This window comes from Petaurus breviceps, unplaced genomic scaffold (genome assembly GCF_028583685.1).
Source record: "Petaurus breviceps papuanus isolate PSGF00001 unplaced genomic scaffold, PetGlider_PUasm1.0 111, whole genome shotgun sequence".
Taxonomy (NCBI): Eukaryota; Metazoa; Chordata; class Mammalia; order Diprotodontia; family Petauridae; genus Petaurus; species Petaurus breviceps.
The window spans coordinates 404,162-429,671 of NW_027185600.1; the positions used below are offsets into that span (position 1 = coordinate 404,162).

General features: G+C 37.7%; 1 protein-coding gene and 1 long non-coding RNA gene across 8 annotated transcripts in view; one reads left to right on the forward strand and one right to left on the reverse strand.

Annotated features, from left to right (window-relative positions):
• LOC138157004 (uncharacterized) overlaps nucleotides 1–25,510 on the forward strand; it is a 127,331-nt gene that overhangs the window by 89,681 nt on the left and 12,140 nt on the right. For all 4 annotated transcript variants that reach the window (XR_011167274.1, XR_011167264.1, XR_011167271.1 and 1 more), the window contains exon 3: nucleotides 24,122–24,206. This is a non-coding gene — a long non-coding RNA (uncharacterized lncRNA). The remainder of the gene's footprint in view (nucleotides 1–24,121; nucleotides 24,207–25,510) is intronic.
• LOC138156969 (thiamine pyrophosphokinase 1-like) overlaps nucleotides 1–25,510 on the reverse strand; it is a 481,181-nt gene that overhangs the window by 32,037 nt on the left and 423,634 nt on the right. The gene's annotated exons all lie outside the window — the stretch shown is intronic.

Below are 25,510 nucleotides of genomic sequence, written 5' to 3' on the forward strand. Positions count from 1 at the left end.
GTAAAGGAAAGATAATGAGAGTTTGGCCTTCAAAAGGGAAGAGAGGCAGTAGAATGAAACTCAATGGCATAAAAACATAGAGAACTACAATGAGAGATATAACCATTGCTAACAATTGTCTATGTCTGTTTTTGAAAATGAAGTACGTTAATAGTGACCAGCACATAGAAGGTAATAAGTGCTTGTTGACTGAATAATAGCATGGAACTTTTTTTTTGTTGTTGAGAAGGCTTTATGATATTCTATTGAAGCCAAATTTCCTCTGAAGAGAGGGCCTTTCAGAATGGTACACAGTGGTGACTACAAAGTAATAGGACCTGGGTTCGAATTTTGTTTACTACTTGTGTGGCTTTGTAAAAGTCATTTTAAAGACTGTGGCTCAGTTTTCTGATCTATAAAATGGAAGGCTGGATGGGATGGTTTCTGGGTTCCTTGCAAACTCTAGAACTATAAGTAAATAAGCAGAATAAAGAATAAGATTAAAATAAGAAGAATGAGCTATGTTTCTGAGGAAATGGGACAAAAACAAAGATTTAGCTTAAACAAAAAAGTAAGAGAAATTCTTTATGCCACAAGGAAGGATTTAGGATCATTTAGTTTTTGTTGGAACCACAGACATGGATTATTATCCTGTATGTCACTCCAAATACAATCCATTGGTCCTTTCTCCCTCTTCAAACTTGGAGCACACATATATCACAAAAGGCTGCCTATGGGATTTTAAGAGTTTTAACATATCAAAGGGGTATAAACTCACTCTCTGACATTCAACATTTATTTGGAGAAACTAGGGCCCAAACAGGAATTATCCTTTGAAGTGTTAACTCAAGGGTAGCAATCAAGTGGTTTGCAATGAAATTGTAAGACATCTAACTCTTATTAGTTCTTTAATTCAAGGTTATTCAGCCTCTACCTCCCCTATGGGGGAAGGCATCCTGAGGGTAAGAAAGGAGGTGGCATGTTCCAAGTGGTAAAAGCAAGGTCACAGGGGCATCTAGGTGGCGAATAGAGCACCGGCCCTGGAGTCAGGAGGACCTGAGTTCAAATCCAGCCTCAGATACTTAACACAAAAACTAGCCATGTGACCTTGGGCAAGTCACTTAACCCCAATTGCCCTCCAAAAAAAAAGCATAGTCACCCCCTCCCTAAAATCCTCCTGGAGGTAAGTTATCCTGGGAGTACCTGATGGCCCCAACCTCCTTTCCAACAAGATCAAATATGTTTTGGCACAAGGGCTAACTAAAGGACAGACAGCTGATAAATCATCAAGGCAAGCTGAACTCCTTATCTATTCCACTAATGCTTTCATCTTCTAAAACCCTCTATTTTTGTTGAAGGCACCATTTTCTTCAGGATTCCAGGGTCATAACGTTGGCATTATCTTGAACTGCTTACTCTTCCGCAGCTTTCCTATCCAAGCAGCTGCTAAATCTTGCAATTTCTATGTTCACAACATCTCTTGGATCCCACTCCTCTCTACCCACAAAGCTACCACCATCTTTGTTAGGTCCTCATCACTTTCTCACTTATTGCAGTTGTCTCCTAATGCGTCTTCAGTCACTAGCAATTCCAGCCCATCATACTATGCTGCTGCCAGCATACCATCTGAGTCTCTTCCTCAACCAACTCCAGAGTCTCCTATTGCTCCTTAGAGAATTTATAAACTCTTATTTGTAGCTTTAAAAGCTCTACACAGCATACGACCTGGCCCCACACAAACTTTCCAACCTCAACGGACATTAATAACCTTCCTTCACTCATTGATCCAGCCAAACGGACCTTCTCTCTCTTCTTACACAGACTAATCCAACCCATCTCAGTCCCTTACGCTGGCGATTGCCCACGTCTGGAATGTGCTTACTAGTACTCGGGAATTTCTTCCTAGATTTTAATAGAGTATTCACTATGAGTGAAAAAGTTTGTACTCTCAAAAAAAAGAAATAAGAAAAGAAACTGAGGGAACCAAAGTCACTTTCCTTCCCACAATAAAGGCATATTAACATCACATTTTAAAAACATGAAGTACAGGAGCCAAGCTTCAGTATTTAAATGGAGGACAGCCTAACCAGCTTTTCCCCTATCTCTTTCTCCCCAAAGGTCTGACATTGTAGAGGAAAGAAAGAGAGGATGATGAGATAGGAGATGACTTTGGCAGAGGGCCAAGAAATAGTAAACCCCGTCCATTCATCTTTGTTTCCCCAATAGAGAAAGCTTAGCACTAGATGGTTGTTTAGTAAATATTTGTGAAATTGTTAACATACTGCCAAAGGTATCCCAACAAGGCTTTTGAAGAGATGGAGTAAAGATCTGAACCTAAGCCAAGGATATACCGTGACACTTTCTTTGTGGCAAGGAGCCAGGTGCTGGGTCTTGAGGACCATGATACCACTTCTAGAATGACAAGAGCTAGGTGACCTGTCTTTCCCAGGGTTAAATGGAGCAATACACTCAATACCCACTTGCTGGCAATGGAAACTTTCTCATTCTCCTGACAAGCTGACCAGACGAGGGCCAGCTGTATTTTTCTGGGGACACAGCAGGAGCCCAACTCATGTCAGTACACAGAAAACCCCTCACCTCAAGTTTTCTTTATTAAGGGCTGCTCTTTTTGGCTGAAGAGTTTAGGAAAGTTGACAGATTGCTAGGTATTGGGAAGAAACGCTATTCAAAAAGACTGGATGCAGTATTTTATACTTTCTTCATAGGGGAGAGATTAGGGCCAATCCAGAGCAAGACCACATTCAAGGCATTTTGTAGGATTCCCTTCCCCATCCCCCACCCTCACCGAGCCCAATGCCCTGGCATAGCTACAATAGTTAATTCATAATAATAGTTAATGATAATAATAATCATAGTGAATTCATTTTTATATTTATATAATTCTTTTAGGTTACAAAAAGCCTTCCTTTCAGATACTTAATCTTATTCCATCCTCTTAATAGCCCTATGAGATAAGGAGAAGTATTTGGCATAAGGCAGCTAGGTGGTACCATGGACAGAGCGCTGGGCCTAGAATCAGGAAAGGAAGACTCAGTTTCCTCAGCTGTTAAGTTGAGCTGGAGAAGGACATAGCAAACACTTCAGTATCTTTGCCCAAAAAATGCCAAATGGGTTTGAAAAAAGTCAGACACAACTGAAAAACAACTCAACATCAAATCTGGTGCAGGATTGGTAGCCATAAGATCTAAATTCAAATCCTGCCTTATTACTTTTGTGACCTTTTGGCAAATCACTTAACCCTTCTGGGCCTCAGTTTCTTCAAATATAAAATGAAGGAGTTGGACTCAATTGCCTCTATGGTTCTTTCCAGACTTTAAATATATGGTTCTGTCTCTATCTTATGACTGTGACCACAGGCCTGGAGCCCTTAAGTGATTTACTCAAGAGAAAGAATTAGTAAGAACTTGACCCCAACTCAGGTTTTCAATTTTCAAGAACATTTCTAATCTCACACCCCAACCACATGCCACTCTGAGTTTTGTCTCTTTCTGCAACCATCATGCAGAAGATTCCTGTTATACTTCAAATCCAGGAATTGGAATTGGTGCCTTAGAGAAATGAGAGAAACTTACTGACCTGTAGACAAGTTTCTCATAAAAACAGAGGTTTCAATCTGCTAATTTACAAAGAGAAGTGGAGGGGGAAGGAGATGTGACTGAGGATGTCACAGGCTTAATCTTATAATTTATGCTCTTCTGTATTTGTTGTTCTGAGGGAAGCTTTAGGGAGAGAGCTATAAAACAGTTTCCTAACCAACACAAAAGGACACACACATCACAGTCCCAGCTGGTTAAGTGAAACCAGGTCTTACTTTCATTGTGCTAGAGGATGCACACTGTCTTTCTCCTTTTCCTTTTTTTCTGTTTAGGGAAAGCATCACAATCCTCTGGAGTAAACTGCAAATACAATGAGCAGAAGGGTACTCGGGTTTTTGTTGCTGTTGTCTGGTGATTTTACAGGGTGAGGGAAAAAATGAGTTATAAATTATTCAACCTCTTAATAAATTACACAGGGGATCTATAGCCGCAATGAGACAGAGGGTGCTCATGAATAAGAAAAACTCCTTAAATTCTCCTGACTCCCACTGGCCATACATACAACTTATTTCTCCCCAGGCAAAATTTCTAAAAGGAAAAAAATAAAGAAATAGCAATTCCAGACTTTATCAGCTAGAGACACTGATTATTAGATCATGTGAATGAGTGAAAATCTAGAGAGAAATGAGGAGGTGGAAAAGAAACATTAATAGCGGTAAGGTAAATGGAAGAGAAGAAGGAGGCTTACAGGAAGAGCCTAGAAATTGGGGCTGGGTGCGAATCTACCTTGAACACTTAGAGGTATGGCTTTGGGCAAATATTTTCACTGTGGTTTTCTCATTTGCAAAATGTACACATATATGTACACACATATATTCACCGATGTTCAGCTATCTGAAGAGGCCCTTAGGATACCAATGACAAATCTAAATTCTCCAAGCTCTGGAGGTTACAGGATCCTCTTCCTGTCAAAGGAAGAGGAAATAGCTCAATTTTTTCTTCTTCAAAGAGATTATCTTTGAAGAAATTGGCTAAAATTGTTGTCCCAGCAAATGCATCTCTAATTCCAAATTTCCTAATTTTTCCAGTCAATTCCAAAATGCCTCCAGTATAGAAAGTCTCTATTTCATCCAATAATTTTCACTCCTAGATTAGTCAAGAATTTCTCGCACTCTAATACCCTTGATGGATTAATTGATTCAATAAAGGTGTCCTTTACCTGATAAGGTATCAGGGAGTATCATCTTGTTGGTTACTTCAACTGTAGCAAACTAATTGATTTAATTAAGAAGTCTGGAGTTATTGAGGAAGGGGCACAGAACACTCCTCTGGTACATGTAAAGCCCTTTGCCAGATACCATTATTAAAAAGAGCTGCCAATATTAGGACAACTCACTCCCAACCCCAAATCAGAAATCTTTCTTCCATTACCTTGCAATGGTGAGTAACATGTAGAGAATTATAGATCATATATTTGAAGCTGGGAGGGACCCTAGAACCCATACAGGCTAACTCCCTCATTTTCCAGCTAAGGAAACAGACCCAGGGAGGTTGTGACTTGATTAAAAATCACACATGTAGAACCATAAAAAAACTACTGTATTTCAATACATTTTTTCAAGCTGGTCTGGGTACCCAACCACTGTTCCTATGGAGAAAGGCCAACTGTGAAATATTTTGATTTTTGAAACAAAAAGGGAAGAAATTAAATGGGAGCAAATAGTCACAATTAATCATTTAAAAGCTCTGTCTCCTCCTCCAAATGTTTTATATGGACTTCAAGGCTAACAAAATTGTTAAGAGAGATAATTCAGTTTAAACAAATAGCTGCCCTGTAAGGAGTGAGTGATGATGATGGTGGCTAATGGTAGGTATTAGGTAAGAGAGTTGCCTTCATTGCCCCTACAATATGGAATTCCCCTCAGTCCCAATAAACCTTTCCTTTTGTAATAATAATAACAAAAACAATAATAAATTTGATGATAATAATAATATCATCACCACCAGGATTTAAATAAAATTTTAAAATTTACACAGGCTTTTCTTAAAATAGCTCTGCAAAGTGGGGCACGAAAGTATCATCATAATAAATAGTTTTTGGGTTTTTTTTAAAGCAATTGGGGTTAAGTAACTCGCCCAAGGTTACACGGCCAGTTATTTTTTGTGTGGGTGTTAATTATCTGAGGCCAGAACCCATCCCGGGTCCTCCCGACTCCGGGGCTGGCGCTCTTACTCACTGTGCCACATAGCCTTCCCATAAATTGTTTTTTTTAAAGGAATGAAGAAAGCGTTCTTCATTATAATCCTGTGTATTGGGCAAGGTACCATTTTATGGATGAGTCAGAGAAGTTAGGCCTCTTGCTTAGGGATGTTGGTAGTATTAGGCCTGACTCAGAGTTCAGCCTCAACTGTGACTGCTCAAAAACTTGAGTATCAGAAGAGTTTAAGTAACATGCCTATGGTTCCATAGTTGTTATATTTTAGATCTTGGACATCAACCCAGGAGCCCTGGCTTCAGGAATTTAATAATAATTATTATAATTATGAACTGAATTTATATAGTACTTAATAATTTACAAAGTTCACAGTCTGTTCTCACATATCCTTCTGTTAGGAACTTAAAAAAATATGACTTAGGTAACCAACCTGCCCCAAAGGTTACCACGGTTTACCTCACCTTCAGCTTACCCAAGGTGGTTCCCTGACTGGCAGGCTAATAACTTAGAACAAAATACTGAAGGGGTGGCTAGGTGGCACAGTGAGTAGAGCCGGCCCTGGAGTCAGGATGACCTGAGTTCAGATCCAGCCTCAGACACTCACACACACACACACACACACACACACACACAGAAACACAAACTAGTCATGTTACCTTGAGTAAGTTACTTAACCCCAACTGCCCCCCCCCCCCCCCAAAAAAAAAGAACAAGATAATGAGCACTTAAGAAAAATTTAGGAAGCAGCAGCTAGGTGGCACAGTGAATAGAGCAGCAGTCCTGGAGTCAGGAAGACCTAAATTCAAATCCAACCTCAGACACTTAACCCTTAGTAGCTCTGTGACCTTGGGCAAGTCACTTAACCCCATCTGCCCTGCCTTCCCACCTCCAAAAAAGGACCAAAAAAAAAAAAAAGGAAGAAAGAAAGAAAGAAAAGTTTAGGAAGCTATAAAAACAAATATATGTAATCATGACAGGGACTAGTTAACAGTAGGCTGTGATAGTGTCACAGACAGACCCTGAGGAAAATTGTATGAGTTGTTTTCATCTTTTAGGGTTTTCTATGACCTAATTACTTTCTTTTTTTGCTTTTTTTTTTGGAGGGCAGTTGGGGTTAAGCAACTTGCCCAAGGTCACAAGGCTGGAGGTTGTTAAGTATCTGAGGCCACATTTGAACTCCAGTCCTCCTGACTCCAGGGCCGGTGCTCAATTCACCGCACCACCTAGCCGCCCAGACCTAATTGCTTCCTCTGCAGACAAGGGGGAGGTTGGAATCTAGGCAGGGGAGGCACCCTGGAAGAGAAGCTTAGGCCTGGCCCTATATGTGTTCCCTTCTGCTTTGTCCTCCTGAGGGTCTCTGAGCAGGAATTCTCATGGGTTAGAGAGGAGGGTTGGATTGGTGTACCCCACATATGCATTCTCCTAGTGTGAGTCATCCAAAATGGAGTTACAAGATACCAAAGAGGGGCTTGTTGGCCTATGAAGCCTTCCTAACACACGAGCAGGCATGAAAAGTTCAGGAAACTTTGAAAAACAACCATATGTAGTTAGGACAGGGACTAGTTAGTAGAGGACTATAACAGTGTCACAGACAAGCCTTGAGGAAAATTGTTTGAGTCATCTGAGAATTTCGGGGATCCTATGAATTGGCTATACTGCCTATATACAGAGTGAGAAAGCCCCTGTTGTTCATTTACTTATTCAATTAAAAAATAAGTCAGTGTTAAAGTTGCTTTTTTTTTTTGTAATCATGATTCGCTCTATTTTCTGAAAAAGGAAACGCTTATATCTCATTTCCAAAAATAATAGCTTGTATGTGTGAATTGAGGAAGGAGAACCATTCAATTCCTATCCCATTATGTGCATGTATAAATATTGAAACTGAGATTTAACTGAAAATCAGCTACTCAAAGAAAAGAAGGTATAATTACAGAGATAAATTGAATTTTAAAAAATATATAGATAGATTTACTATCTTGCCTCCCCTCCCACTGAAGCTAATTTATGTTGGATAGAGTGAGTAAAGAGAGCTTAAGGAACAATAGACTGTTAACACAAATTATAGGGGAGAGCTCTCCCTCAAGGATCAGTCAGAGCAAAGGGAAGGAACTGAATGGAGTGTGAGATATTTGAGTGGTAGGGTTCACACTTTAGTACATAAAAAGATTGGGATTTCATTGTCCACCTTTACTAGTCCAAATCCCTTCATGCTTCAGGAGATTGTCTTCATGACTTGCTGTGGCCCCCAAATCTCATCATATTGAGACCTGCCTCCTGATGATTACCTTCAACAGAAGGATGCCACTTTATATGCCCTCATAGATCCTAAAGTACAAGTGCCTTGTACATGGATGTACTATTAGTAATACAATCATAATAGTTGTAGGAATAATAGCAAACCACATTTATATGGCACTCTACAGTTTTCAAAGCAATCTCATACACATAATCTCATGTGAGCCTGAAAACAGCCTTATGTGTCAGTCAGGTCAGTAAGTTTTGCCTATGAGTAGTTTTGAACTGCACAGCTAGGTGGAATAGTGGTTAGAGTGCCACTGGGCCTAGAATCAGGAAGACCTGAGTTCAAATCTAGCCTCAGACACTAGCTATGTGACCCTGGAAAAAGTCACTTAATCCTGTTTGCCCAGTTTCCTCATCTGTAAAATAAGCTAGAGAAGGAAATGGCAAAAACCATTCTAGTATCTTTGCCAAGAAAACCCTAAATGGGGTCACAAAGAGTTGAACATGACTGAAAAATTTTAGGCTTTGGGGAAAAAAAGGCAGGAATTTTACTTCTGTCGCTGCTTTAATGCAAGAGCTACCCTTTTGCTGAAGGACTGGCATCCTAATTTGATATCATTTACCATGAAAATGAGCCACCTGACCTCTTTAGACATGAAGCTACCAAAATGACATGAAAAAAACCTGACACTAATCACAGCCAGAGTCTTATTGCCACCTGCAGGCTTCCTTCTAGATCTCTGCTCTTGGGCTTATTCCTGGGAGTAAAACACTCACCCACAGTGTGGTGAATAAATTCTTCCAAGGCACCAGGGTGCCATTTAGCACACTTGAGGGGTAATTTACTTAATGCCACCTCAGTGCCCTCAAAGAATGAATTCACTTCCCCCAAGAGTGCATTTTATTTCCACAGAGGTACTTAATCACTGTCCAACCAATTAGGCCACTCATCAGAGCAAGAAACACAGAAATAAAACCAAGGATAGCTGCCTAGGCGTGGCTAATGCCATATGAATGGCAGTCTCCTTCTGTCCTGTCACCATTTTCAATATCAGGGATGTGGTGAAAATTCAAGTCACATGATCTACTTTCCCCCTCATTTTACACAGGAGGAAACTGAGTCCTGGAGACATTAACTGACAAACAGCTAATGAGTAACAACAGAGCTTGAGATCTGAACCAAAGTCCTCAGACTCCAAATCCAGGAGGCTTTTTACCATGTGATGATATCTGGCAGGAGGTCTAAGCTCCAAATGAGGAACAGAGACTTCCTCATTTCTGGCTTATTTTGGACATCTCCAGAGACAGCTGTAATTCAGTGGAGGCATCTTAGACAGAACTGTATTCCCCAGGTCCAGAAGAAAAGCATCAAAGGACATCCTGTGCAGCCGAAAGACTTGGAAAGAGAATAAGATTTAAAAAGTTAACTATTTAAAAAAAAAAAGATTACTTCTATTGGCTTCTCTTAAAATAGGAACATTGGCTCTTTAATCTCTCATTGTTTGACATTCACTGTGGCCTGGATGAAGCAGGAAAAATGTCAGATGACCTTCCAAGTCAAATGTCCTATCTTTGATCCTGTGATGATTTTTGTTTTTTTTTAAAGAGGCGGAGTTGGTCCTGGTGAACTCTAAGTGACCTGTCTAGGTTCATACGGCTAGTAATTATCTAAAGCAGAGTTTGAACTCATGTCTTCCTGACTCCAAGTCTTAGGTCTCTATCCACCATCCTACCTCAATGCATCCTGTTCCTTCATGGCCAGATTTTTGCCTCTGCTTTTTCTTCCCTCTCCTGAAATCTGTTTCTCACCTTTAGCAATTAGCAGACTGAGATCTGTCCAAGGTCATACAAATAGCAAATAACAGAGTCTGAATTTGAACCTAGATTTTCTGCCTTTCAATCCAGTACTCTTTTCCATAAACCATGAACCTTCTGGTGAAATGCATTATCTTGTTTTGGGAAGGCACTACATTTAATAGGGTTTGGGGAAAGCTTCCAGTAGAAAGTTTGGTTTTATTTGAGACTTAAAAGGAAGTCAGAAAGGTCAGTATTTGGAGCAGAGGAAGGAGAGCTTTCTAGGCATAGGGGACAGCTAGGGAAAAAAAACAAACCTAGAGCTGAGAGATGGAGAGCCGGTAAGAGAGTCCATGGCTGTGAGTAAGGTGAAAGAAGACTGGAAAGGTAGGAGTGGGCTGAGTTACGAAGCACTTTGAATGCCAAACAGAGCATTTTGTATTTAAAGAAGACAAAATTGCTTTAGGAACTAAGCAACTCTTTAAGTAGAGTTCTGTTAGTTTCAAATAAATGTCATCACTTACTAGACGGTAGAACTGCTCTAGGAGATAATAAGATTGATGGGAGTAGAAAAACGCCAAATGAAGAAAACCTTGAATTCCATGATGAGAAGTCTAGACTTGATCTGATAGGCATTAAACAGACCTTGGAGATTTTATGAAGGAGAGTAGCAGGATGAATCGAGTTTAAAGATTGATCTGGTAAAGTTATAGAGAACATCTTGGAAGGGGAGACTAGAATAAGGTTGGCTAAGGAAGAATCCCAGGGAGAAGGTGATCAGAGTCTCCATTAAGATCATGGGAATGAGAATAGAGATCCCAGGGATCCAACCTCTAATATGCTATACTTCCAACAGGCTGACACTAACTCACTGTCAATAAGGGCCTGTGCTTTGGATTGCCTTTAAAGAAGCAGTAAAGAATTTCTTTAAAACTGTCCACACTCAACTAATTCCCCCGTGTGAGGAAAGCAGACATGAGGTAAAGGCCTCAGCTCATAGGCCATGAAAAATAATACCATGCATTAAGAAACTGAGTTTACAATGGAAATGGTTGTTTTATATGACTTGTAGGTGATCTCCAAAATGAGAAAATATTAATTGCAGGATAGAGATTGGCCCAAATAAGTAGGGAAATATATGCTTCATGAGGTAAAATTTCTGCTCATATTTGAGTAGTGCTTTACCATTAACAAAGCATTTTATACACATTATCTCATTCAATCCTCACAATAGCCCTGGGAGGTAGGTAGTACAAGTTATCATTCGTCCCCATTTTCCTGATGAGGAAACTGAGCCTCAGAGAGGTGAAATTATTTGCCCAGGATCATATGATAGAATCAGAATTTGACTGCAGCTCTCCTGACATAAAAAACCACTGTCACTTCTACTATCCCGTATAATCTTTATTGTAAATTATATCATGACTTTAGTGGGTTTTAATGCATAAATGTGATTATAAAGAGTGTCTCAAAGGTCTTAGTGCAATTTTTATGCTTATTAAAAGATTTGAGCCTTTCTATATGTACCAAAAAAATAAAAATCTTCAATTAAAGTAAAATACAGTCTACATTTTCCAATATAGTTAAATGAGTTGGAATTTTCAACTATCTCAACAAAATAATAATTTATTAATTTATGTGCAGAGATGCGCCAGAGCTGGCTCATACCAGCTCTTTAGAATCAGTTGTTAAAATTTCAGGATGACCATTTACACCTTGGAAATAGGCAAATACTACTCTATTTATTGTTCTGTTTATTGTTTAGGTTTAAGAAAGTAATGGAGAAAATGTTCCTAGAGATTAAACTTAAAAGTGTATTGTGTTGTTGAACATACCCAGCATACCCTTGCTTATATGAACAATTTTGCCTTCCTGGGGAAGTTTAAACAAAAAAAAAAAAAGCCAACCTTCTTCAATAAAAACCAAGACAGTAACTGATGAAAATTAAGAAAAAATGAAAAAGTTATTAAATTTTTTTAAAAAAAAGTTATTCCTCTTTCTTTAATAGGCCAACAGGTTTGTTTTTTTTTTTTAATGATAAAAACCACAAGCATTTTTCACGTCAAAAAATGTTGATCCAAGTCAGCTGGGCACCTTTTCCAGCATCCCAGCAGACAGATCTAGAACTCTGTTGTTTTGAGTTCCAATGCAGATTATATCTATTGCTTCATTCTGATGGGTCAAATCTGCCATGAGACTAGTCTAATTTGAGCAGATTTATGTTAACCTTTCATCCTTTTTGTCTCAGCAACTTGTAAAGTTGTTTTTTTTTTTAACACCCCTCCCTGCCCAGGTTTCCTACCTTTCCCACCTTCTGCAGAGATCAGAGTGAGTTGTGTCTGTATAGAAATTGCTTTTTCTTTCATTCTTAATACAACTCTCCTAAATAAACTAGGCTCTCTTGAATTTCTCTGATGTTTATGTATGAAACTTTTTGATTCATTTCCTAAGCTCAGTGAAATAATGTTTAAAAATTCATTTTCATCTTTTTTTTTTTTAATGTTTCTCCTTCCTTAAGATTCTAAACCCTTCCAGGTCATGGCCCCTTTTCTCCAGTACTACTTTACATTTTTAGATACTCATGGAAAGAAAAAAAAAATACCAAGAACTAATAACATTCAATAATTATTACCACCCTTGATTTCTTTAATTTAACTGAGATGAGACCATACCAATTTAAGGAATGCCAATCCTCAAAAAAATGCCTTGCTTTTTGTAAAAGTTTATATGACAGACCACAGAAGCTAGAAATGCAAACTTGGAAATACATCCCAAGAAGTGATCTGGACACTCTGACAGCTGCAATTTATCAACATAAATTACTGTGCTTAGTTGCAAGGTTTCTGTCATATGAAGACAGTGCACTTCCTAAATTGCTTACTGCCCTCTTCAATAATAATCCTAGTTTTTACAATCAAGAAACCTATGGATAAAAGACACCTTGATGCATACAGAGATAGAAAAATTCAGATTTTATGTACATCACTGGGAGCATCCACATATTGCTCTATTCATTTTTAGATTAGGGTCATTTTTTTTTTTTTCTGTGGTATGGCAAGAGATTACTTAGAAGAGAAAATGAGAGAGGGACACCTGGGATAGGAAACTAGGCAGTAAACAAGTCAGCCTTTCTGCTGTCTTACTTTCCTTTTAATCAAGGAAAGACCCTTCTGACAGAATTCGGAAGCATCTTCTTCCTAGAAGCATCTTCCAATAGTATTATAAGATAACTGAAGTGCTTTGCCATTTTCCACGTCAGAGCACCATCAGCAACATTTTAAAGAAATGATTTTAAAATCCTCCCCTAAAGTCTTCATCTGATGCCTCAGATACCCTGGATTCTCAGAGGCTGCCAATGCAGGGTAAGCCCTGGCAGTCCTACCCAGATCAAAAGAATTTGAAAACAGGATCAAGAATGAATTGTTTGTCCATTGTCTGGGACAGAACCTAAGGTCAGAAAAACTCCAGCTGTTTTAGAGAAAGTGAAATCAGCAATTTTTACCAGTTAGTTGTAGGAGCCTATACCTCCCACTACAGTGGCCCTGTAGAGAGAAAGGTGAATGGGGGCAAGTCAGGGGTGTGCTGGAGCCAACCTGAGAAGCAACTGTTAAATTTTCAGAGTAAATATTTCACATGTGAGCTGATTTCAGAAATCAGCAAATATTACAGGTTGGTGTTTGGTTGATTGTGTCACTGACTGCTTAGACTTAAGAAAGAGATGGAGAAAATTTTAATGATGCAGATTAAACTTAGTTCATTTTTTTTCAGAGCACTAGTTTTTAACCATTTACCAGCACACCCCTGAAGCAAGCTCACAGCACTTCCCTTTGAGCTAACCTGTCACTGCTCATTCTGACCCCTGCCGCTTTTAGCCACAGACATTGCTTCTGTCATCTCCCTCATATCCCATCACTTCCCTTGCAGCCTTAGAGGACTGACATAAACATTGCCTCTGGCTTTTTAAGGACACTGCTTTACTGATAAGAAGCATAAATGCTGAGCCTCTTTCGACCTTCCCAGCAATCATTCAGCCCCATACTCAGGACACCAAAGGAGACCAAAGTCATTACCATAGAAACCTGGTCTCTGGTTTCCAGCCTCTGACACTTGCTAGCTCTATAGCCCTGGGCAAGTCACTTAACTCTCTGGGCCTCAGTTTTCTGGGCAATAAAATAAGCTAGAGAAAGAAATGGAAAACCACTCCAGTATCTTTGCTGAGAAAACCCCAAATGGGATCACAAAGTCAGACACAACTGGAAGAACAACTGAACAATGTATCTGTAAGTAGTGGTTTGCATGTTGTCTCCCCATTAGACAGTAAACCCCATCAGACTGTGAACACCTTGAGAGCAGGGCCTGTCATTTGCCTTGCTTTGTATCCCCAGCTCTTAGTTCAGTGCCTGGTACTCAGTAGGTGCTTAATAAATGCTTACTGAGTGACTTATTATGATTAATTCATTGACTTACCAAGTGGATGGGAAATAATACACAGGGCTAATGGTACAAATCAATCAATAAGCATTTATTAACTATACCACACTGTGCTAAGTGCTATGAATTCATGGACATAAAAATGTAACAACCTGTGGCTGGTGAAGAAAGGCAAAAACATGTTCCTTGCCCACAAAGAACACATTCATTTTCTATTAGACAAGAACTCTTAAAAAAATCATAGAGTCCAACAGCCTCATTTTTAAGATGTAGAAATTTAGATCTGGAGAACTTAATTGATTTGACTGAGGTCACACAGGCAGTAAGAAGGAAAGCCAAAATTCAAAAGATCCTTCTGCAACAAATCCAATGCCCTTCCCATTATACCACACAGATTCTTGGACAGATAAAAGATATGGATAGATCTATGGCTTAAAAAAATAATAATAATCTAAGGGTGGAACAAGGGATGGAGAGATGGCAGGAAGGACCACAGGAGTCCAATGAATCTTTTAAGTGGATTCACTAGTCTAAGGGTCTGTACCAGGGTTGTGGCAATGAGAAAAAAAAAATGCATGAGAGGATGGGATCAAGGGACCAGTAAAACATATTAGCCCAAGAGAGCAGTAGTGGTAGCCCCTCTTGTTAGACTACAGGAAAAGATGAGAGAAGATGGTGAACCACAGAGGAGTAGAGGAAAGCAGAAGACTCAGAAATAGGTGGCTAAGTTATCACAGAAATGCTGTCTCTGTCTCTCTCTCTCTGTCTCTCTCTCTCTCACTCACACACACACACACACACACACACAAATAATATTTACTTACATTTAGTATAGTTTGTAGTGTTATTACTCAGCATTGCTCATAGTACAACAAAACTCTTTACTTTCATGTAGCATAGTTTATTCAGCCATTTTTCCATCATCAAGCTTATGGTTTTCCCCCCAACTTTTTGGCTACCACAAATGATGCTCATATGAATATTTATATGGTTCTTTTCTTGCTGTATAACTTATTTGAGGAATAGTCCCAGTAGTGAGACCTCTGAGTCAATTTCCTTTAATATTTTAAAGCACATTTGAGCAAAGTAGTACAATTAAAAAATAAATAAAACAGCCACACAGATCTCTACTTACAGCTGACTACCATAGATAAGTACACACATCTGGCATCAAGAAAAATTTATACCTCAAATGATAACCTGTCTCCCATTCATATTCTGATGGGCTTCCTGTCTGTCACTACAGATTTTGGTCAAGAAATGAAGTGGCTACTCTCATGTAGTTCAAGGTTGTGAGTCTACATTAATAAAAATGAGAATCCAGTTGACTGTCCTAAAACTATCTAGATGTTTCAGGTCAAAGGAGACAAACTAAATGATAAAAGGACTGAAATTTTGACATCTATACAGAAAGGTTGGGAAATGATTTGGAATTAGTTCATCTATAGGAGAGGAAGATGAGGAGAAATGGAAATCCAATGGATCTCCTGTTTTCAACTGAACTGGTAGGGAAGGACATCTTAATAATGTAGGTGAATAGGTACAAAATGAGATTTATTATTCTAATTCTAGTTGGGTTTTTTTTGATGACTGGAAAAAAATAGATGTTCTGAATTATGTGTTTTTCCACTTACATAGACATGGTGGGTTACTAGACATAGTGAATTCTGGAGATTATGAGTGATTTCTTGCTGAGGTGTTCCATCTGAATAATTCCATAGATGTATATTTATGCAAGCTGAGGAACATTACTTAATTTGATTATTTAAAATTTAAAGTGATTATAAGATTTTTTAATATCATATGTCCTATAATAAAGTTAGAAGAAAATGGAACTTTTCACAGATTCATTTTTATCTATTTTAATAATAAAACTTGTTTCATGTTAGCTCTTTGATGAAGGGCAGTTGAGTAATTTAAAAAAAATTAATTCAAGTCTAAATTTAAGTATTAAAATAAAAACCATCAAATTCAATAATTAAAAGAAAATGGTCATTTAGTCTGAGAGCAGAGGTCATATATGCCATGAATAAATCTACTAATAGCTTTTCATCCTTGAACCTATACGATTAACCAAGAAACATTGTGAAATAATATTGCTTTATACTAATCCTTTACCAGCAACACCTTCTCAACTATTATCAGTTGCCTTAGAGCAAATCCTTCCTTTACAAAAAGCTCAGAACTTTTCAGGTATCTCTCAGTTTTCCATCAGTAGTTCCACTTGGTTCCTACTTCACTGAACTTCATACCTTCTTCACTGCCCCATAATTTCCCTTTCAGCATCATTTTATATATTATAGTCTTTTCCCATTAGATTGTAAGCTCCCTGAAGTCAGGAGCTATCTTCTACACCTCCCCTAGTACAGTTCCTGGCACAAAGTAGGAGAGGAGCTTGCTAAATGCTTAGTGAATTGAAGATATTTAAGTGAGGAGCAGATTACTGCCTTTTGCTTTCCTAATGAGTTAAGATCAAGCAAGAAGGCTGGTAGTACTAGTAGTTCTAAAAGACCAGGGGTAGAGATGGTGGCAAGGGGAGATATCAATAGATTATTAAAAAAATTTTGTCTCTAATGTTTTTTCTCTTTTTTAGCAAAAAATAAAGGGATGGGGGAGAATTCATGTTTCTGTGCTACTGAGAAACACTGAACTGTACCATATGGCCCTCTCATTTTATCTTAAATACATACACACACACATGTATTTGGATTCCTTTTAACCAAAGGGAAGATATATACTTGCAGTAAAATAAAGTGAGATACTGTGTACACTGAGTATGCAGGCCTATTTCTTCCTTTCTTCCTAAAATGTAAAGATAAAAATTTTAGACTAGCATGTATTTTCAGTGCCTGATAACAATTCTTATACTGCTTTATGAGCATTACAAAGATTCCTCAAAAATACTAAAGGATTTAGTTTTAGCTGAAATATAATAATGGCTTCTTTGATAATCTGCTTAGCATGTCTTATCTCTTCAATTTTACTTTTTTTCTTTTTTAAGCAATTGGGGTTAAGTAACTTCCTCAAGATTACACAGTCAGGTGTTTCTGGGTGGGTGCTGTGTCTGAGCCCAGATTCGATCCCCAGGTCGTCCTGACACTGGGGCCAGTGCTCTTACTCACTGTGCTACCTGGCTGCCCAAAATCATTTATTTTCTTTTCTTTTTGCTCAGTTTTACATTTTTTAAAATTTTATTTATATTGTTGTTGTTTTTAGTTATGTTAGAGGAGAGACAACCCAGCATATTACATCTTGACCACTCAAGGATAAATCAGTGGTGACAGCTTAGAATCCAGAGTCCAAGGGCTGTGCATTCCCTAAAATGCCTCCTGCCCCAATCCTTCTACCAACCCAGACACTGTAGTTAGTGTCTGGTAGAACAATTCTCATGAAAAAGCAACCTGTCTACTGCCTTGGCAAGTGCTGTAACCTCTGGTTCCTCAACAACTCTTTGGCTGTTCTTGCAACATCAGTGTCAATGAAAATTATGTTAAAGAAGACACAGTACCATCTATTTTGTCGCTGCATCCTAAGGATCATTGGGTCATTCCATCTTTATGTTTTGTATATAGTAATTGTGAAGTTTTGACACTCTCTCTCTCTCTCTCTCTCTGTCTCTGTCTCTCTCTTTGTCTCTCTGTCTCTGTCTCTCTCTGTCTCTTTGTCTCTCTCTCTCTCTCTGTCTCTCTCTCTCTCTCTCTCTCTCTCTCTCTCTCTCTCTCTCTCTCTCTCTCTCTCTCTCTCTCTCTTTCTCTCCCTTCCTCTCATTCATTCATTTAGTCAATAAGCCTCTATGAAGTAATGGTATGCTAGACACTTATTTAGTCATCCATTCATTCTCTATCAGGGACTATCACAAACTTTTTTATATAATAAATAGTATTTAAGAAATGACTGCTGAATTAAACTGTTGTTGAATAGCATTAAATTATTACCAAAAATGTTCCTTATGGTGATCCATGGAACCTGCTCACTCCCGTACATCATGCCTATTCCTACCTTGTTGGTGAAAAGGGAATAAACCAATCAACAAGTATTTTTACTAAGTGCCAGGCACTGTGCTGAGTACTGAAAAGATATGAAAACCAAAGTGAAATTATTTACCCTCAAAATTCTTACATTCTAATGAAGGAGATAATATTATGCACAGGGAGACATGTATTTGAACAAAGTCAATGAGGAAATTTATTTTGTTTGAACATTCATTTTCATTAAAAGGAATCTGTTTTTCTTATACTATACATTTCCTCTAACTACTTTTGTTTTTTTCTTTTTTCAATCAAATAGAGGCTGGAAGTGGGAGGGAGGAAAAATAGATTTCTATTTTTTTTTTTTTGAAGCAAGGTGGGGGAGCTACTCATGTATGTTCAGATGAGGTCACAGGTGTGCTTAGGGTAGGAGAAACTGGTAAATATTTGTAATGTAAAAATAAAAGATTTAAAAAAAAAGACATATAGGACATATATAAAGTAGGTACAAGGTAACCTTGGATAGGAAGGTACTAACTGCTAAAAGAATCTGGAAAGACCCCCACCTGCAAAAGGTGATGCTTGTGTGGATTCTTGATGTGAACCAGGAATTACCAGAGGCTAAGATATAGAGGGAGAGCATTCCAGGTAAGAGGGACAGCCAGTACCTTTCAGAGATGAGAGATGGAGCTTCCAAAGTAAATCTCCCTCCTCGTAATATACTTGTGCAATTGACTTTTTCAACCCCAAAGTAAGAACTTCTCAGTTAAATTTTGTTTTTTTGTGGTTTGGGTCTATCATTCTAGCTAACTGAATTCTTATACAGTCTTAATTCAGCCACCTACTATTTCAATTATCCTTTTCAATTTTGTGGTTTCTACAAATGTAAATGTAACTTGCATTTCTTCATCTCAATTTATTGATAAGATTGTTGAACAGGGCCAAGAACAGATGCCCTTTACTAGAACTCACTAGAGGATGAAAGTAATCCATTAAATTACACTCCTGGGATAAGGTTGTTTAAAGTAGCTACAAATCCAGATCTAATATTTCCCACTAATCATAATAAAAATTTGTTAAAAGCTCTGCTGAAATCAAGGTAAATTGTATCTGCAGCATTCCCCTATTTTTTGGACCCAACAACTCTACTTAAAAGTTAGTTTAGTTTATCATAATATGTTTAGCATGAGCTAGTATTGCTACCTAATAATCATCACGTTCTTTTGTAAAGGCTCAGAAAGTCAATGGATTAATAACCTAAATTAAGTTAACACAGTTTGGTATAAAGAACATAGGATCTATAGACATTTCCTAGATTCACATCCTGACTCTGTTACTTATCTGTATGACCATGGGTAAGTCATTTCAACTCTAGGCTTCTGTTTCTTAAATTGCACAAGGGGGATTAGATAACCTCTAAAGGAGAGGTTAGCTAATCTTCTGAGAGTCTGCTAAAGTCTATGGACCCTCTCCTCAGGATAAAGTTTGAATAAATTAAATTTATTACACAGGATAATTTGATTGAATTTGAAACAGTTATCAAAAATATTTTTAAAAGTTCATATAATCCAGAACCCTTATTTTATGGCTTCTTACAGTTTTAAATTCTATGGTCTAAGAGCCATATGAAGTCAAATATGACTTTCATTAGGAACAGTGCTAGAGTAAGACAACCACTGTTTGTTTGGACAAAGAACTCTATATAGGCACAGAAATCACAGAAACCAAAATACAAAAAAGAATAGAGAGAGGATAATATATTAAACCTAATTTAGTCTTCCTATTTGATTTTTAATCAGACCCTGGAGGTATATGCAGACACTTATTTTCATATTTGAAATAAACCATAGCAAGGTTGAGTAAGAAAATAAAAGGCGGAACAACAACAACAAAAAAAAACAAACCCAAACCTAAAAACCCTGTCCCTGGGAACTGAACACATTTCTTCTAGTATAGTATCAGAAAGAAGGCCTACTCTGACTTTGATTGGGACTAACCAGGTTTGCTTTCACTGCTGTTGTTTTTAGTCAATCAATTTCTAAAGACATGAATTCCAAATACTACAAGGTTTAAAAGTTGAACTGTTTCCAACACCTATAGCCCACCCACATCCTAGAACGTTAAGCTCTCTGCTCACCTGTGATTGGAGGTTGTGTTATTGGTGAGGTCTGCCTTTTATTAAGAGAAATGAAAACCATAAAAGTAAATACCCAAAGTGAAAATGGGGTCTGCCAAAAGGTTAATGTGCTCTTCAGCCCACTTAAGATAGATTGCTGCCAGTAAGCAGCCTCACAATCTGTTTATCTGACACATGCAGAAAAAATTGTCATGCTTCACCTTTTTGAAGGAGGCCATTACTCTTGGTGACGGATTGTGAGTAGTGGAATATGGCCAGCACCTGGCTAGCCAATGAATAGTTCATAAATCAGAATCAAAACAAACAAAATGCCTGACTAATCTCTTAAAGTTCTTTGAAGGGGTAAAGAAAAGGGGGAGGGGGGTTAGGACAAGGGTAAAATCAAGAGACATGATTTGCTTAGACTTTCAAAAGGCCTTTGACATGGTTTGAGTTTTTTTTAAATAAGAAGTTGATGAAAAAGAAAAAACAACAACAAAGAGATTGGTGAAGAACCTTTTTTGCCATAAACCGGGCACTGCCAAATACAAGAAACAAAAGGTAAGGATAAGTAAGTGGCTTTCTAGATAAATACTAGGTTCACTCATATCATCCCATGAGTAATGTTTTAGAAATATTATGCCGGAGAAGCAGGGTAGTATAGCTGATAGATCAAAGGACTAGAGGTCAGTCAAGTCAGGGTTCAGATCTTACCTCAGACATCCTCAAGAGCTGGATGACCCTGCAAAACTCATGTAATCTTTCAGACTATTATTTTTCTCAAGGCTAAAATGGTGATATGAACAGCATCTCACACCGGTGTGAGAGACATATTTTAAACTTCTCTTGATTAGTACCAAAAAAAAAAAGGATAAAACAGGGTCTTCAAATCACATACAAAACAAGTGTATTTTATAAAGAAACATAATTATTTGTTTACATTAAAACAGGTGGCAAATTCATCTTTAAATACAAAATGTAGAATAAGAGGGCAGTGCATCTCACCCCTGCTTGGCAACAATACATCTCTAGTATCCTTTATTTCTTTCTTGTCTTCTGCAGAACTAGGTTCCTTTGTTCCACTCACCCCTTTGAATAGTTCTTAATTGTTGTGAATACCTTTAATCCAACAGAATGATTTTAATGCAGTCATTCCAGAATTGTTTGATGTGAGCTAGTATTGTTTAGCTAAGGCAGTGAGGACTGATTGAAAGTTTGGGGCTTCACTAATGTTAGGGTACCCTAAAAATTTGTCGATGGGTTTAGTATTTACATCAATTGTATTTCTTAAATTTTATTTATTTGATTTAATGAATATTTATTTTCTCTCTTTTCTAGCTCCTCCCCCTCAATAAAAAAATATATCATCTCCTATCCAGAGAGCTATCCTTTATAACAAAGCATAAAAAAGAGGGGAAAAAATCTGTTAAGTAAATGCATCAACACATCATCCAAGTCTGACAGTATCTGTGTTGCTCCCAAAACATCCTCATAGGAATTAATAGCATGACCATTTTGAATCATGTACCCTGCCCCCCCCCCTTGGCAGTCCAGTGAAGTCTATGGATCCACACTCAGAATAATGCTTTTTTATTGTCCAAAATAAACTACAAACAAATGACACAAAGCTCATGGACTTCAGATTAAGAATCCATAGCAGGGAGAATGGGTAGGGTGTGCTGGCACACCCAGGAAAATATTTGCATTCCCTTGCCCATTATTCTTTATGCATGTCTATTCCCATAGTCACTGGAGGGTACATTTCCTAACAGTAATCCCAACTCCTGCTCCCCTGGAGGTATAGGTAGTCTTTAAATATCCTTTAGGAATTATTAGTATCCACAGTGTAGGGGCCTCTGTGGCAACATATTTGCATTTCTTCCCTGGACTATATTGAAGAATTAATTCATTTCTATCTCATGTCTTACTCCAGCAATTTCTGAATTGCTGGAATATAAACCAACTGTCACTCTCCTCTTCATACCTGTTACTATTTACCTAAGTCTGAAATTATTACTCTATGACAGCTCATTTGAAGGCCTACAATTCCAACTGGTAAGGGGTCACCGTTTATTCTTTGCCCTGGGCATTACTGAATCTATTAATAGAAAACTGCTTCAGTACTTGCTATATTCTTCTACCATTTTTACAGTCAGAAAATTAATTAGAATGATCAGAACCTTTAAATGGTCCATTTCCAATGTAAGATTGCAAGATTAAAAATTGGGGGGAGGCATATGTTCAATTTTATAGAATACGTCTATATTTTCTTTGAAAGATATTACTTCTAAAATTCTTCAAAACTCTTGTATACATACTTTAGTATTTGCAAAAGGAATGAAGAGTTAGGGGTTACAGATATTCTGACTCAGCTCACTCCTTGACATATTGTACACTAGCATTTAATATTAGCTGTGCCTTCAGTGCTGCTCAGTAGGCCTTTTATTCATTTGTTATGAACAAATTCCCAGAAGCAACTCTCCTCAATTCCCTCCTCCACTTTTAATTCCCAATCTCTGACTCTTTCTTCACTCTCTAATCTTAGGAGATGACCTCACATCTGACTTTACTGAAGAAATGAGGGTATCACATAAGAGTTCCCTCAGTTATTCTCTTCCACAGTTCAAATTTGTGCCCCATGACAGAGAAATATGTGTATCAACAAAGATAAACCCTCAATTTTTATCCTTGGCCCAAGACCTTGCTCAACTAATCATTCCCACCCTTCCTCTTGCTTCTTCATTTTTTCCCTTTCAACTCATGGCTTATCCCCAAACTACAATATTTCCTGAAAGTAACATCCTTTGGCTCCTCTCCCTTCCTGCCAAAGTTCTATAAAGAGTAGTCTATATACTTGTTTACTCTTCCTCATGGCCCATTCACTATTCAAACTCCTGCAGCATAGTTTCTCTCCATATCATTTAACTAAAGCTTCTCTCTCAAAAGTTACTGTTGTTAAATCACATTCATTACTCGTCTATCTTGATCTCTCTACATCAACCACTGTGGAATATTGTCCTTTGACTTTGGTGAAACTCTACTTTTCTGGTTCTCCTCTTCCCACTCTAAATTATCCTTCTCTATATCCTTTGTTGGCTCCATTTCTTTCTACTAACCCCCAAACTGATATATTCTTCAAGGATCTGTATTCAATCCTTTCCTCTTCTTCCTTTAACCTCTCCCTTGATGAGCTCATTCATTCCCATGATTTTTAAAGTTCTCTATAGTCATATGAAAAATGCTCTAAATCACGATTGATAGAGAAATGCAAATTAAAACAACTCTATGGTATCACCTCATACCTATCAGATTGGCTAATATGACAGAAAAGGGAAATGATAAATGTTGGAGAAGATGTAGAAAAATTGGAACACTAATGCATTCTTGGTTAAGTTGTCAATTGATCCAACCATTCTGGAAAGCAATTTGGAATTATGCGTAAATGGCAATAAAGCCATGCATACCTTTTGATCTAGCAATATTACTACTAGGTCTGTATCCCACAGAGATCATAAATTCTATGATCTTTTTTATGAAAAGGACCCACATGTACAAAAATATTCATGGCAGTTCTTTTTGTGATGGCAAGAACTGGAAATTGAGGGGATGCCTGTCAATTGGAGAATGGCTGAACAAGGTGTGGTATATGAATGTAATGGAATATTATTGTCCTATAAAAAAAGGATGAGCAAGCTGATATAAAAAAAACCTACAAAGACTTATATGAACTGATACTGAATGGAGTAGAACCAGAAGAACACTGTACACACTAATAGCAATGCTATGCAATGACTAACTTTGATACTTTTCTCTTCTTAGCAATACAATGATCTAAGACAATTCCAAAAAGACTCATAATGGAAAATGTTATCCACGTCCAGAGAAAGAACGAGTCTGAATGCAGGTAGAGCCATACTATTTTTTTTCTTTCTTCTGGTTTTTCCCTTTGATTCTGATTCTTATTTTGCAACATGATTAATGTGAAAACATATTTAATATGATTGTACATGTATAGCCTATATCAGATTGCATGTAGTCTTGGGAAAGAGGGAGAGAGAAAAAATATGGCACTCAAAATCTTATAAAAGTGAATGTTGAAAATTATCTTTACATGTAATTTGAAAAAAATAAAATACTACAAAATGGAACAAAATAAAATAATTAATTAAGAAGCCCTACCTTGGAAAACATTTAAATCAATCTGCACATTGTAGAAATAAGGAAACTGGGACCAGGTGGTAAGATAAATTAACTGACTCTATGCCTCATAGTAGGTAGGAGGCAAAACTGATCCTCTGACTTTACCTCCCATATGTCTTCCTTTGACCTCTCATCTTCACTCTTCTTTTTTGTTTTATGGTTCCTCCTAAAGGAGAACTTCTTTGGCCTAGATATGAGGTCTTGAGAGAAAGAGTGACTCAATAATTCTATGTCAATTAATTGCACAAATACTTGAAACTCAGCAATCACCTCAGAAATAGTGAAGAGACAAGAGAGAAATATTTACCACCCAAAAATCAGTTTTTTGTTACAGAAAAAGAATATAATGAATGGCTGTTGGAAAACATTCTGCCTGGGAATGGTACCTCTATCTTTCATTATTATCAGTGAATCAACCAGAAAGGATTTCTTGAATCCCTACTATGTGTACAGGATTCACAAACATGGATAGTGCCTGAAATCAAGGAACTTATAATCTATTTGATTGCACAAAAATAAGGAAAGTTAGACAAGAATAAATAATATTTCAATACAATGTCAGAAGAGCTACCACAAAACAGTTTGTGATTAATTACTATTGGAGTTTGGAGGAGTGACTAGGCTAAGAGGTCATCACTGAAGAGAAGGGATTTGAGCAGGTTTTTGAAGGTTGGAAAACATTCAAACAGGCTTAGGAGAGATGGTAGAGTTCCATTCTCCCTCCACTATTGTGAATAAAATGTGAGTAAAAGAACGGTGTTGGGCAAATCCCAGTGGGGATGCATTTGGAGGAGAATCAAATAAAGGCAAGTATGGCTGTAACAAACAGTTCTGGAAAATGAATAGGTCAAGATAAAAATCTCAATATAAAACTTTGTGACCTACAGAAAAAAGGACCCTGAAATGGAAATTGAGATGAGGTCTACCCACAGTAGTACAGTGTCTCTAACATTTCTAAAGTGGGGGGGGGGGAGAGGGAGAAAGAGAGGAGAGAGAGACAGAGAGAGA